Consider the following 14,311-nt stretch of genomic DNA (forward strand, 5'->3'; position numbering starts at 1 on the left):
GGTCCCCGGGCCAGGGGGCGCCCTTGCACGCCTAGGCCCGGTCTAGGCCGAGTTTCGGGCGCGTGTTGGGAGAAGAGGGCCGTGGGGTGCGGCGGGGGACACAGGGAGGACGCGGGCGGAAGCCTCCTGGCACCTTCTCGGGCCCGGCGGCCGCGCCTACAGGCACTCAGTCTCCAGGGCGGCCGTCTTCGGGGCCTCCGCTGCAGTGGGCTCCGAGGGACCCCTGCCCTCGACCCCTCCGCAAATCCTTCCCACCCGCGTTTCGACAACCCTCAGACGTCGCGGACCGAGTCGGGGCAGGGATGTGACAAGCGAGGCCAGCCCACCGCATCCTCCCCGGCTCCTAATCCGCGCGGCGGCGGGGCCGGGGCACCGAGGGTCCCCCGTCGTCCGGACGCCACTCAGTTTGGAGGACGCGGCCCGCTGTCCCCGTCCGCCGTCGGGCCCACCCGAGGGGCGTCCGGGGCTCCGCGTGGGGTCTCTGCGGTCGCCTGGCACGCCGGGCTGGGGGCTCGCAGGCGAAGCTGGAGTGCTTGGGCGTCAGGCGCCACCCCACCCCGGCCCCCGCCCTGGGCCCGGGTGAGACCCCGCGCATTCGGCGCGGGCCGGTGGGGGAGGGGCGCGGGTTCCCGCGCGCGAACACGCGTGAGGCGCCCGCGTCGCCCTCGCTGGAAAGGACAGCCGCTCTCCATAACGTGTTCAAAGACGTTTTAGGAAGGCGGGCACAACTTTGATGTGACCGTTCCCATCGGTCTTAGCTTCCTCATTATCACAAGTGTCATTTGCTTTGGCTCCAATCTCTGCAAAAGCGCAGAGCTGAAATTCTGCAGAAGCCGGCCTTGCGGAGGGCTCCTCGAGGTCCCCGAAGCGCTGTGCTGGCGACAAAGACCACTCAGCGCCAGTGCGGGTCCGCTCCCGTTCCGGGGTGGACGTCTGCGCTGTGATCGGACGCACCGGGCCTTTCACGGAACGGACCCATTCAGGCTGTCCCGGAAGGTCAGGCATGGGGGAGAGGAACAATTAGGGTCAGTCCACATTCTCCTGAAAACCATCAACAGCAAGAGAAAACCGACCTGGTAGCAGAACGAACAGTCTCCCACTCAAACCGTGCAGTAGGATTGATGAGCTAAATAAATGAGCAGGTTGGTCCAGACACGTGGGCCCCCTCCTCACTAATGACTGTGCTTGGCCTGTGTGGATGGAGCCAAGGAACAGGGTGTTTCTCTCGGCCTTTCTGACCCGTGTTGGGAAAGGACCGACCTCCTGCTCTTACACGTGCCCGGGGAGCCCTCAGACCTGCACACCTCTGCTTCTCCCTCTGCACTGCTGGCCACTGCTGGCAAGTTTTGCTTAATAATGTGTTCTGCGTCTTGAGCCGTATATGTCTGATTCATCCAGACTTTTCTGTTTGAAATCAGACATGGGGGGAGTGATGCAGAGTCTCCTCCATTAAAGGATGTGCTCCCTGCCCCTCCGTGGAGGGAGACACTGTACCCCAAAGACACTGATTTTCTTGGAATCAGAAAGTTAAGGAAAAAGGAATCTTTTATAAAAATTTTAATCAGTGAGCGGAAAGTGGATTTTCCGAAAGTCTGGAGATGTTTGCATGCTGTGCGTGTGTGCTCTTTAAGAAAACCTACTGAATTAGAAGTCATAAAATAGAAAGTTGAAGGGGCCATTACTCACTCAACCAAGGGTTCTTCACTTTTCTGGGTGTATAACTGCAGACTTCTCTAAAGTAGCCAGTGGGGCAGTACGTGGCGAAGTAGCCAGCATGCACGGTGACACACCAATTTCATAAAACTAGGCTCACCTATACCCCTGGCAGAAATGGAGTGGCTCTTCGGGACCGAGGACGTTTTCCTTTGAATCCTCCGGGGAGACGCTGCAGCCTGCAGTCTGTCCACTGCAGACATCCCACGAGGACTGGGCAGCTCTGCTCCCCACGCCCTCGGCCCCGGGCAGGCGGCAGGCCTGTCTGGGACAGCGATGACCTTGGGCCTGGTCAGAGCTGTTGAGGTAAAGGCATCCTCAGAGGTTGAAAGAGAAAATGACCGGCTGGAAGAGGGGGTCTAGGCATGCGAGGAAAGCAAACAACAATAGAGGCATTAATGACAGTTATGCCAAAGAGGGAACACTTGTTTACATGTTGGAACCACTATGACCACAAAAGGAGAGTGGGAGAGAAACCCCAGAAACCAGGATGGGAGGGGCTGTGGCCCCTCCAGAGGAGGGTAGGGTAGGAGGGAGGCCGAGAGACCAGCGTGGATGAGGAAGAAGAGAGAGGGGGAGGCGGTGATGGAGCAGTGGGCCCCGGGCCCCAGAGCCGTGGCCTCGCCCAGAGAGCCTGAAGGGAAGGCACACATCAGCACCCTGTGCCCTGTAACATGATGGGAGGACCACCCTTGTCTCCACCACCGACGCGTCCACACCACAGAGATGCTCTAGTGAGACCTGGTCTATGTCACCTGAGCTCAGCACCCACACCCCCGGCCCCAGCTTCTGTCTTTAGCCGAGTCCCGTCCTCTGTTAGAAAGAAGGTCCACAGAATTTGTGAAAGTGGCTCTGAAAGTGTTTGGTAAACAGAATGACTATGGGGACCGTTTATTTATTTTGGTGAATTTGAGAAAAAGAAATCGTCCTTGCTCTCATGTCCAGGGCACAGCTCTCATCTCGTTTTCTCCAGTTGTCTCTCTTCTATGAACCCTGAAGATTACAGTCCTTCCCATGCAATTTAACTCTGGTCAGACTTCTTCTTTTTTCTTTTTTGATGTGGACCATTTTTAAGGTCTTTATTGAATTTGTTACAATATTGCTTCTGTTTTATGTTTTGGTTTTTTGGCCGCAAGGCATGTGGGATCTTAGCTCCCCAACCAGGGATCAAACCCACACCCCCTGAAGTAGAAGGCTAAGTCTTACCCATTGGGCCTCCAGGGAAGTCCCCCAGACTTCATTTTAAATTATTATCAAATTCATTTCACAGCCAGCTTTTGTGTACCCAGACCAGAAGGCTCATGCTCTGTCTTCTCTAGGAGACCTCAGGGCCCTGAGTGCTCCGTTGAGCCCCCATGGGGGAGGGTTGCTTGGTGCCAGGGCAGCTGGGAGTGATCGAAGGGGAACAGACACACACACACGCCTTTGGTGAAGTTCTTTATCCTGTCTCCCGTAGGGTTTCCCGGGCTAACTCAAGGGTGGTTTGCAGTCTGTCCTCTGTTCCCTCTAAACCTCTCCGTTCCTGGGGCACTTGTACTCACCACCTGTGCGGCCAGGCATCCTATAGGAGCTCTCACCTTTATTCTTGAATTTCCTCAATTTCTCCAACTGCTCTGCTTATTAACCCATTTTACAGATGCGCTGATGTAATAGATTCAGGGTGTTAATGACATGCCCAAGGTCACTTGTTAATTAGTAAAGGAGGCTGTGGTCACTTTGTCTGTAATTGCAGACAGTCCTTAGAGAGCACTGACCATCCTAATTATGGTGCAGGGTTTCTGCTACTGCTAACGCATCCTCTCACTGGGCTGACATTCAGAATTTCCCGCATGGCACCGGAGTTTTCTTTTGCCTCCCTTGCAATAATGTCAGCCTTCCTAAGTGCTCTGTCTCCCGCCTCAGGGACTCGGAGAGTATTGCCCTCATCCTTCTGGTCACGGCTGCTGTTTGGCTGGGTTTCTGGGGCAAAGTATGTCTTCTTCTGCAGAAGAATTTGCTCAAATGACCTGAGTTCCTGCCGTCCTGCCTTGACCCTCTGCCACATAAGCCAGTTTTACTGTTGGCTCCCACTCACCTTCCCCTCTTTGAACATCTAATGCCCCTGAGATCACCTCTGCTTGCTTTTTCTTGACTGATTTTTGGATCCAATTAGACTTTTTCGATTGAGGAAGCATTCCACTTTATGGTTCCTCTTTTCTTCACGTAGTTTTTGCAATCATGGACGCAGTGAGTAACAAAAGAATATTATATTTTTTCATGAGTTGTCCCAGACAGTTGTTAAGGAAGACCTTAAGGATACCCTGCTCACCCCACGACACCCGCGCATCACTACCGTCTCACCTGGTCGGGTCCTGCTGGCTTCCTTCCCATCTGCTCAGATGCCGCAGTGGGCGGTGGGTGGCTGGCCGGCTCTCGGTCCCCACATGGCCCGTCTGCGCTGGGTACATGTCTCCACAGATAAGGTCGCTTACTCCTCGCCCGCCAGGTTCTGTGCCGGAGGCCTCACATCGTCCCCTTTGACCCTCACACCCTACAGGTGCTCATCGCCGTCCTCATGTCGTGGATGAGGGCCCTGAAGCCACAGGTGGTGGTGTGACTGTCCAGGCCACACGGCTACAGCTCTGGGGCCTCTTCCGGCCACACTCAGGCCTCTCCAGACACGGGGCTCCTTTTCTTGTCCCGGACCCTTTCTGGGGTTGTGTTTTGAGAAAAGCGGCTCCACTTAAACAAATAAGAACTTTCCCCTGGTCATTAGAACCTTTTATTTCTTTGCACTAAATCAGAGAAGATGAACGTCTCAAAGAAAGGGGTGGTGCAGGAGGCAGGAGTGTGGAGGTGGTGATGTGGGGGACCCTTGGAAGCCAGCTCAAAGCTCGGGGCCGGGCCCGGGGTCAGGCGCTAAGTACCAGTGGGAGGACCCAGACGCGGTCAGCGCTCAGCTGCCAGGCCCATCAGAGGCCCCCCGACTGCCTGGGAGGTGGGGGTGGGCCAGGCCGGGCACATGCCACAGGGTCCGAAGTTTCCTCCTGATCGATGCCTGCTTCGAAGTTATTTTCCTCCCTCTGTTTACAAAGATCTTAATATGCTGCAGGGAGTTTGTGTAAAATGGAAATGCCATCCAGGGCGTCAGGAACTTTCCGGTGGGCGCCGCAGGAAGCGGCATCGTGCTCCTGGGAAGTGACCACACCTCGCGGTGCTGGGGTGAGTGGACCACTCGTGCCCTGGTTTCCTGTAACGTCTCTCGACGACCCTTTCATTCAGAGTTAGACAGGGTGGCAGCACTCATGTCGACCTTTGTTTTTGAACATAGAGTGGCTTTCTTTGGATGATGTGGGTAAATATCAGTCTTTTGATGGTCAACAGGTACTTAAATATCCCAAGGTTGTGGTATTTGCCGTTATAACAACGTCTTTGTCACAGTCAGGGAAGTGTCTGCTTATGGAGAGGATTAAATTGTGAGAAAAGATAATGAGCTACCGTGCAGACACAGGGTACAGCTCTGCCCCATGGCGCTTCCTTTGCAAGTGGTTCACGGTCTGTGTGTTTGGAACTAGTGCGATTTTATGTCATGCACTCTGCTTATGGAGTTTTACGAAGTGGTATCTTCTACTCTTATGACTATAATGTATGTATCAATATATATATTTAAAACATCATGATGCACACATACAGATATTTTAAAATATTCCTATATAGTCACGTGATTATTAAGGATGATTTTTGTTCTGGTGTGTCACAGAGTTTTGAAGCTATTGAAAACTATAATGCTTCAGGAAAATGGGCACCATTTGAAAAATTAGTTTCAAGGAAGTGGCTTAAAATGATCACAGAAAACTTAGAACAGCAAAACTTTTGTTAAAGGGGATTCTCTTGGTCACAAAGACTAGATCACACTTGTGTCTGAAACTCATTTTAATGTTGAGGTAAATGGGGTTCAATCCAGCATTTCCTGGTTCGAAGGACACAAGGTACAACTCACAGGAGAGATTATTAAGGGGGTCATTGTATTTCAGAAGGCAGCTGTTTGATGGAGAGATGGGGCTTCAGTGACAGATGACAAGTTTATTGCCTAGTGAGCAGAGAGGTGTGTATGAGTGTGAGGGTGAGTGTGTGTGAGTGTGTGATTGTGACTGAGTGTGCATGCGTGTGAGTGTGCATGTGAGCGTGTGTGTGACTATGTGTGTGTGTGAGTGGGTGTTAAATCTGTCTGGTCTATTGTGTCATTTAAAGCTTATGTTTCCTTATTAATTTTCTGTCTGGATGAGCTGTCCATTGGTGTAAGTGAGGTGTTAAAGTCCCCCACTATTATTGTGTTACTGTCGATTTCCTCTTTTATAGCTGTTAGCAGTTGCCTTATGTATTGAGGTGCTCCTATGTTGGGTGCATAAATATTTACAATTGTTATATCTTCTTCTTGGATTGATCCCTTGATCATTATGTAGTATCCTTCCTTGTCTCTTGTAACATTCTTTATTTTAAAGTCTATTTTATCTGATATGAGTATTGCTACTCCAGCTTTCTTTTGATTTCCATTTGCATGGAATATCTTTTTCCATCTCCTCACTTTCAGTCTGTATGTGTCCCTAGGTCTGAAGTGGGTCTCTTGTAGACAGCATATATATGGATCTTGTTTTTGTATCCATTCAGCAAGCCTGTGTCTTTTGGTTGGAGCATTTAATTCATTCACGTTTAAGGTAATTATTGATATGTATGTTCCTATGACCATTTTCTTAATTGTTTTGGGTTTGTTTTTGTAGGTCCTTTTCTTCTCTTGTGTTTCCCACTTAGAGAAGTTCCTTTAGCATTTGTTGTAGAGCTGATTTTGTGGTGCTGAATTCTCTTAGCTTTTGTTTGTCTGTAAAGCTTTTGATTTCTCTGTTGGATCTGAATGAGATCCTTGATGGGTAGAGTAATCTTGTTTGTAGGTTCTTCCCTTTCATCACTTTAAATATATCATGCCACTCCCTTCTGGCTTGTACAGTTTCTGCTGAGAAATCAGCTGTTAACCTTATGGGATTTCCCTTGTATGTTATTTGTCATTTTTCCCTTGTTGCTTTTAATAATTTTTCTTTGTCTTTAATTTTTGTCAATTTGATCTATGTGTCTTGGTGTGTTTCTCCTTGGGTTTATCCTGCCTGGGACTCTCTGTGCTTCCTGGAATTGGGTGGCTATTTCCTTTCCCATGTTAGGGACGTTTTCCCACGTTAGGGAAGTTTTCAACTATAATCTCTTCAAATATTTTCTCGGGTCCTTTCTCTCTCTCTTCTCCTTCTGGGACCCCTATAATGCGAATGTTGTTGCGTTTAATGTTGTCCCAGAGGTCTCTTAGGCTGTCTTCATTTCTTTTCATTCTTTTTTCTTTATTCTGTTCTGTGACAGTGAATTCTACCATTCTGTCTTCCAGGTCACTTATCCATTCTTCTGCCTCAGTTATTCTGCTATTGATTCCTTCTAGTGTATTTTTCATTTCAGTTATTGTATTGTTCATCTCTGTTTGTTTGTTCTTTAATTCTTCTAGGTATTTGTTCTTTAATTCTTCTAGGTTTTTGTTAAACATTTCTTGCATCTTCTCGATATTTGCCTCCATTCTTTTTCTGAGGTCCTGGATCGTCTTCACTATCATTATTCTGAATTCTTTTTCTGGAAGGTTGCCTATCTCCACTTCATTTAGTTGTTTTTCTGGGGTTTTATCTTGTTCCTCTATCTGGTACATGGTCCTCTGCCTTTTCATTTTGTCTATCTTTCTGTGAATGTGGTTTTCTTTCCACAGGCTTGTAGTTCTTCTTGCTTCTGCTGTTTGCCCTCTGGTGGATGAAGCTATCTAAGAGGCTTGTGCAAGCTTCCTGATGGGAGGGACTGGTGGTGGGTAGACCTGGGTGTTGCTCTCATGGGCAGAGCTCAGTAAAACTTTAATCCGCTTGTCTGCTGATGGGTAAGGGTGAGTTCCCTTGCTGTTGTCTATTTGGCCTGAGATGACCCAGCACCAGAACCCACAGGCTCTTTGGTGGGGCTAATGGCAGACTCCGGGAGGGCTCATGCCAAGGAGTACTTCCCAGAACTTCTGCTGCCGGTGTCCTTGTCCCCGTGGTGAGCCACAGCCCCCCCCCACACACAGGAGACCCTCCAACACTAGCAGGTAGGTCTGATTCAGTCTCCTATGGGGTCACTGCTCCTTCCCCCTGGGTCCTGATGTGCACACTACTTTGTGTGTGGCCTGCAAGAGTGGACTCTGTTTCCCCCAGTCCTGTCGAAGTCCTGCAATCAAATCCCACTAGCTTTCAAAGTCTGATTCTCTGGGAATTCCTCCTCCCATCGCCAGACCCCCAGGTTGGGAAGGCTGACGTGGGGCTCAGAACCTTCACTCCAGTGGGTGGACTTCTGCGGTATAAGTGTTCTCCAGTCTGTGAGTCACCCACCCAGCAGTTATGGGATTTGATTTTATTGTGATTGTGCCCCTCCTTCTGTCTCATTGTGGCTTCTCCTTGGTCTTTGGATGTGGGGTATCTTTTTTGGTGAGTTCCAGTGTCTTCCTGTCAATGATTGTTTAGCAGTTAGTTGTGATTCCGGTGCTCTCGCAAGAGGGAGTGAGAGCATGTCTTTCTACTCCGCCATCTTGAACCAACTCTCTGATATATATATTTTTAAATGAGGCCAATTTGGCATGTGATTATGAAAAGTAAATTTCACATACTAATATTTTCTGCAAAGTATAGAAAAAAAGTATTCACTTTTTGGCTGATTTTTTTAGTCTTTAAATTTTTGAAAGGCAAGTGATTAGTCTTTTACACAAGGGAAGATGCTGGACAAGGCAGATGAATGAATTGTTAATTGATTTATACTTCAGTTTACCTTAATCCCAACCCTTCCTTCCATAAGTAACACTATATATTTTTAAGAAATTAGACCATGGCTGCATGTGTAAAGTTAGGTGGAAATACAACGGTTTTTTTGATTGAGGCACACATCCCATATTTATTTGAAAGTAAAAAAAAAAAAAAAAGCAAAATTTATTTATAAAGTGAATTTTCCACTTTATTAACTTAATTTTTCTTTCATTTTGCTTATGCTGACTGCTTTTTTCTTTTCCTTTTTTATCAATCAGATTTTGGCTGAAAAATGTCAATATTGAAAGCATATTATAAAATACATTTAATGTAAATTACATAATAGATAAACATGTTTTTTGGATGGTCTTTGCCTTTTTTGTTTAAGAACTGAGCTATCAGAAAAAAGTGGTATATTTGGGTAATTGCTCTAAAAAGAATTAGAACGTGTACTGCTTGCTAGGGCAGATCTCATTTTACATTGTTACCTGTTAATTGTGCAAACTATATGTATGTGGGGTAACCCAAACACACATTTGGAAACTCTAGTTTCTTGCTGAGAACTGTCATTATAATTCATATTGGAATTGGTTGGCATTGTTTTCCCTCTAGTCACTTGGTGCTTGAATTTTACAAAGACTTTATAAACACAAACATATTAACTACTCATATTCCATGTTAGACACACAGTTTAGTCTTATCAATGCAGAGAGATAATTTAGTTGCTATTATTTTGTCACAGTGCACCAATTTCAAAGAGAATTAAAATAATATCACATTGTGATTTCCAAAAAATTCGACGAAAACTTATGTGTTTGTGCTGACAGTCAGCCAGTGCATTTTTGAAATCTCTGTTGTTGCTTCTGCGCTCGGATCACTGCCAGCTTTTCTCCAACTTTTTCTCTCATCTCAATTCTCCACATGTTACTTTTAGGAAGTCGATGTTGTCAACTGTCTTTGTATATAATTTTTAACACGATCAGTGAATGGTCTTCGTGGTGCGGGCCATCGGACGGCCTCAGGTGGAGCTGGGCTGGAGGCATGATGATGTCCCAAGTGTTCCCCTCCCTGAACGATGCCGGATCCACTCCAGGCCATGGCATCTGCGTCTCTCCTGTCCCTGGATGGCAAAGCCGAGGGCTGGGTGGGAAGCACGTGCCGTGCATTTCACACCACAAACCCCATCCTGCAGCTGCAGGATCTCAGGCTAGAATTCTTCTTCTACACACCTCCCAGCCAGCTTTCTTTGGGAAAGAAACCCTTAAAAAATCCTGAAAGAAAGGCACCATTTGTGCATGGAGGACTTTGCTTTCTGTTAAGTACGTGCTGAAAAGTTTGGTTGCCCTGAGTAATATTTAAACGTAATTAGGTGTTTCAGTGATGGCCACAGAGCACCGTCCTTCCACCTGAGAAGCGGCCCGCGGTCTCCTGTTCCCTGTGGGGGGTGAGCACAGCCTATGGAGTCACCGCTGCTGGGGACCCACGCGATTCAGGAACAGAACGTCCCCTAATTCGTGAAAAATGGCAGCTACATGGTTTTGACCACAAATTATTGGTATATATGTGGATTATTGGAGAAAACTGTTTTATTCTATGCCTTTCTTTAGAGACCAACAGCACATTTGTTCTTGGCTGTTGTGAGGTTAGTGCAAGGGTAGATGTATTACTTTTGTGTTATCTGAAAAGGATTAACATATGCGTGGCGAAATTTGGCACAAGATGTTACTCAGTGAGAAAAATTGTTGTCCACCTTTAAAGGGACTTCCTGCCATCAGACCTGCTGAGTGAACACCAAAAACTTGAGAACGGGCCCCAGGACTGTTCGGGTCTCTTCCTGCCCTGGAGGCACTCAAGCCCTGTGGCTCTGGTTCCCTTCACCTTGGTCGGGGCCAGCGGGGTCTCGGGGAAGGTGAGCGGTGTCGGGGTGGCTTCACGTCCTCCCAGGAGTAACTTAACTCCGCACCTTCCTCCGTGGGTGCCTGCCGTCTGCTCTAGGGCTGCGTGAGCCTGAGTGTGGGCTTGGTGCCGCGTCTCCCCTTGGTCCCCCACGCAGTAGGTCAGCCCGGAGCTGGATTGGGGGCCGGGGTTTAGCTAGCGACGGGTGGGGTCCCCTCGATTTACTCGGAGAGCAGAGGATCAGCGGTGACTGTGCCCGACCACCTGAAGGGAGGAGCACTGACCTGTCTCGGGTGGCCCTGGTCCCGACCGCGTGGCTGCCGTGCCCGTGAGGGTGGACTGCGGCGCCCGGGGTCTGGGGGCCCCTTTTCTGGCACAGGCCCGGGCGGGCGCCGTGGGAAGCCCCTGTGGTGGCTCGTTTTTGCGGCTGAGGCCCTTTATGGGCACACACGTCCCACCCGCGACCCCGTTCCAAGGGCGCCCACGTGCAGGCTGTGCTCTGTAAATTAGACTGCATGTGTAGTCCTGGTGGGGCCTGTGGTTTCAGCGTGGACCTGGGAAGTTCTCCGCAACTGGGAAAGAGCTCCGGCTGCCGGCCTGTGCTGTGCCCCCCACGCCTCAGCCAAGCGCGTGTCGGCCAGGCCGAGGCTCAGGGCCGCCGTCCTGGTCCAGCGTCTGGGCTCCGCCGCACGGCGCCCATCACGGCTGGAGTCCTCACTGGGCAGACACCGCTCCCCAAGCCCTGCTGCCCTGGTCCCTTGTCGCGCTCCGTCCGGCGCCCTGCCAGCCTCTGGATTTGAAGGAAAGGGGGTGTTGTCCCCAGCGACGGCGGCCCTCCGAGGGCTGTGCTGCCTCTTCCGTGCCAGGGGCCCCGGGCCCAGGCCTCCGCATCCAGGGCTCGCCACACACCTGCATTTATTCCGGCTGATCTTCAGTGCGGACCCCAGGTGTGAGCCGGGAACACCTCCCCACACACAGGCGGCTAACGGGTCAGATGTCCAAACGCCACCACCTCTGCAATGAGGATGAAATCGCGGCCGCAGAAGCGTGCGGTCAGGCGGCTGCAGCCCCGCGGCCACAGAGGCCGGGCAGCTCGTGTCTCACGGTGACCATCTCAGTAGCTGGTGCTTCATGTTCCTGAGGAGACCAAAGGGCCTCTGATGGGCGCCCAGCCCCCAGGACCCTGCAGCACGGCACCAGGACGCGGGGTACGGCGGGGTCGGGGTCTAAATCTAACGAATCGAGTTGCAGCCAAAGAAGTGAGCTGCTTCTCACGTGCGCGTCACGTCTCGGGCCACGTGCCCACTCAGGGCCACTTCCCCGGTCAGCAAGGTGCCCTCAGTGTCCAGAGAGCTGGACGCTGGTTTTCTTCTCTTGTCATAGTGCGGCTGTAATGGAGGGAATAATTACAAAATGCAGTTAGAGCGTGTTCTCAGGTCATTACAGGATTGGCTCACTGAACACAACATAAACGTCTGCTTGGCTTTTAATTAAACAGCTTTTCCGCAAGCTCTGTTATCGCTGGTTTGGGTGAGTGAGCAGCGCCGGGACTGGTCAGGTCCCCGGGGGGCTGAGAACCGCACGTGCCCACAGCCTAAAGGGAGGCCTAGGGCATCGGCACCGTGGAGAAAAGCCACGCCCTCGTCCCACTTAGCTCCTAGTTACAGGGACGGATGATGTCATAATTCTGGTGCAAGCAAAGCATCTCTTTCTAGGAGCCCGTAATAAAATTTCTTCTTATGCTTCAAGAAAAATCTCCGTCCTTTGTACAGTCTGGCCACGGAGAATCCATGGAGTCAGAAACAGCTAAAGCGCTACGATATTGCACAGTTAGTACCCATTTTAGGAGGAAATCCCCAAAAGGCAATTACGTTTTTAAAAAAACATATTTTCATTTCAAACATTTTCTTTCCCCTATAAGCTTAAAAAGATTATGTATGTCCTATTATCTCCCTGGGTATACATTCTGGGCTGTGGAGAGAGTGACTGATTATAACTGCTAATTATTGCTGCAGTTTAGACATCACTTTTTTGGTCCTGTTTTACCTTAGAACGGTAAAGATTTTTTTTAAGTAGAAGACCCACAATGTATGTGTTAGTAATTGCTACGTGGTTACAAGAACTCGGACATGCCTTCCTTGCTAGCTGAGCTGCCCTGTGTTTTGAATAGCCGGGATTCCACGGCCGTGTGGTCTGCAGTGGGAAGTTAGGGGTGACATGCTTCCGACAAAGGTGTGCAGACCCCGGAAGAGCGTCGGAGGAGGATTTAGAACGATGGGGAGGCCTGGCGCTGCTCACCTGTCCTGTGCTCCTCTGCTGCAAGCCCAGAGTGCTGGGATGATTTATCTGGAAACCACAGTTTAGAACCAGCAGGACTTTGACAGGCTGGGCAGGAAGATACGACAAAGGGCAGAGATGTGCGTTTCTGCAGATGTGGCCACAACCAGGACCGGCTAGGCAGCGAGAGCTCCGCGGCTGCCCCTGCGTCCTTCCCACGGGAGCCTCTTTGGGGTTTATGGGTCAGCACATTATAGCTTAGAACTTTTCCTCACGTTAGCAGTTTTCAGAAATTTTCTCTGTTTGTCAGTTTGTTCCTTAGTCACAAGGAAGCCGTCTTCTTCCAGGAGAAAAGGGTCTTAGTGGACAGACGCCTGCTGTTAGGGGTGCTCATGTTCTGTGCTCCTCTCTCCCTGTCTTCCTTCCTCGGGCGGCTTCCCTCTGCGGGCACGAGTTCCCCTGATGGAGCCAGAGCTGGGAGCTGATGCCAGCAGAGCCGGCCTTCCCGCGGGATGGAGCGGAGCCCTGGCGGCCCCTTTCTGTTCACTGGACTTTTGGCGCCGTTACTCGTGTCTGCTAGCGATGGGCACTGGGCTGTGATGCCAGGCGGGGGGGCCGAGGCTGGCAGGCGGAGGTGCCTGTTGGCTCCTGTCTGGCCGGCGTCACAATAGTCCTGCCAGAGCAGAGCTTCCTTTCTTCAGGCTTAGAATCGGCTGGCCCTTCGGAGGGGAGCAGCTGCAGCGTCAGGGTTCTCCAGATGAAGAAGCCCATTTCCGTGGAAGGTCAAGGCTGCTTTTCCGTGACTTCTAATTGTTAGACATCCCAAAGAATACTGCGTTTGGTGACATAGAACTCTGGGAACAGACAGCCTGCAGTGGCAGGGGCTGCTCTGTCAGGGGATTGCCCGTGTGTAGCAGGTGCTACGGATACCGGGAGGACGTCCTCTATCAGCCGCGCTCTACAAATATGGAGACGGTGGCAGGAGACGGCAACGTTAGAAAACGCTGAGAAAGTTAGGCCTGCTACTTGTCCGCCCACAGTAGCTTTATGATTTTGTATGGAGGTAGTTTACTCTTAGCCGTCACATCCACGGGACATGTGGGTGTCACACGACTCAGATGTGATGGAAAATCCATAATGGAATTTGGACGCCCTGTAAAAATGTATGATGTTTGTTTTTATTTCAGGTAGTACCTGAATTCTGCATTTGGCTGAGGATAATTTAACAGGAGAGCTAAGGAGATTTCTTAGGATGATGGCTTGGAGGCGTGGGCTTGAAGTCCCCCTGGAACGCTGTGGACTGTGGGTTGATGTGCTGTAGCTATTGATATAAATGGAGAGGACCGGTCAGATAAATCACACTCCTCAACCTCAGAGGAGCAAAGGGGATGGATGAACGCCACGGCGATGAGCCTATTCTCGTTAGAATCCTGCATCTCGCTGACTTTGGGCTGCCCCTGGCCGCCAGGAAGGCTGTGCCTTGGAATTGTGGGTACTGGCATAACTTGGTGAGGGGCAAGAAAGAAACGCTGGGAAAGAAGGTGCTGTCTACACACCAGCATCTTTTTTCTGAGTTAGAAACTTGCCCAGTTTTTAAAAAA

Source organism: Balaenoptera borealis (genome assembly GCF_965194805.1).
Source record: "Balaenoptera borealis genome assembly, chromosome: 14".
Taxonomy (NCBI): domain Eukaryota; kingdom Metazoa; phylum Chordata; class Mammalia; order Artiodactyla; family Balaenopteridae; genus Balaenoptera; species Balaenoptera borealis.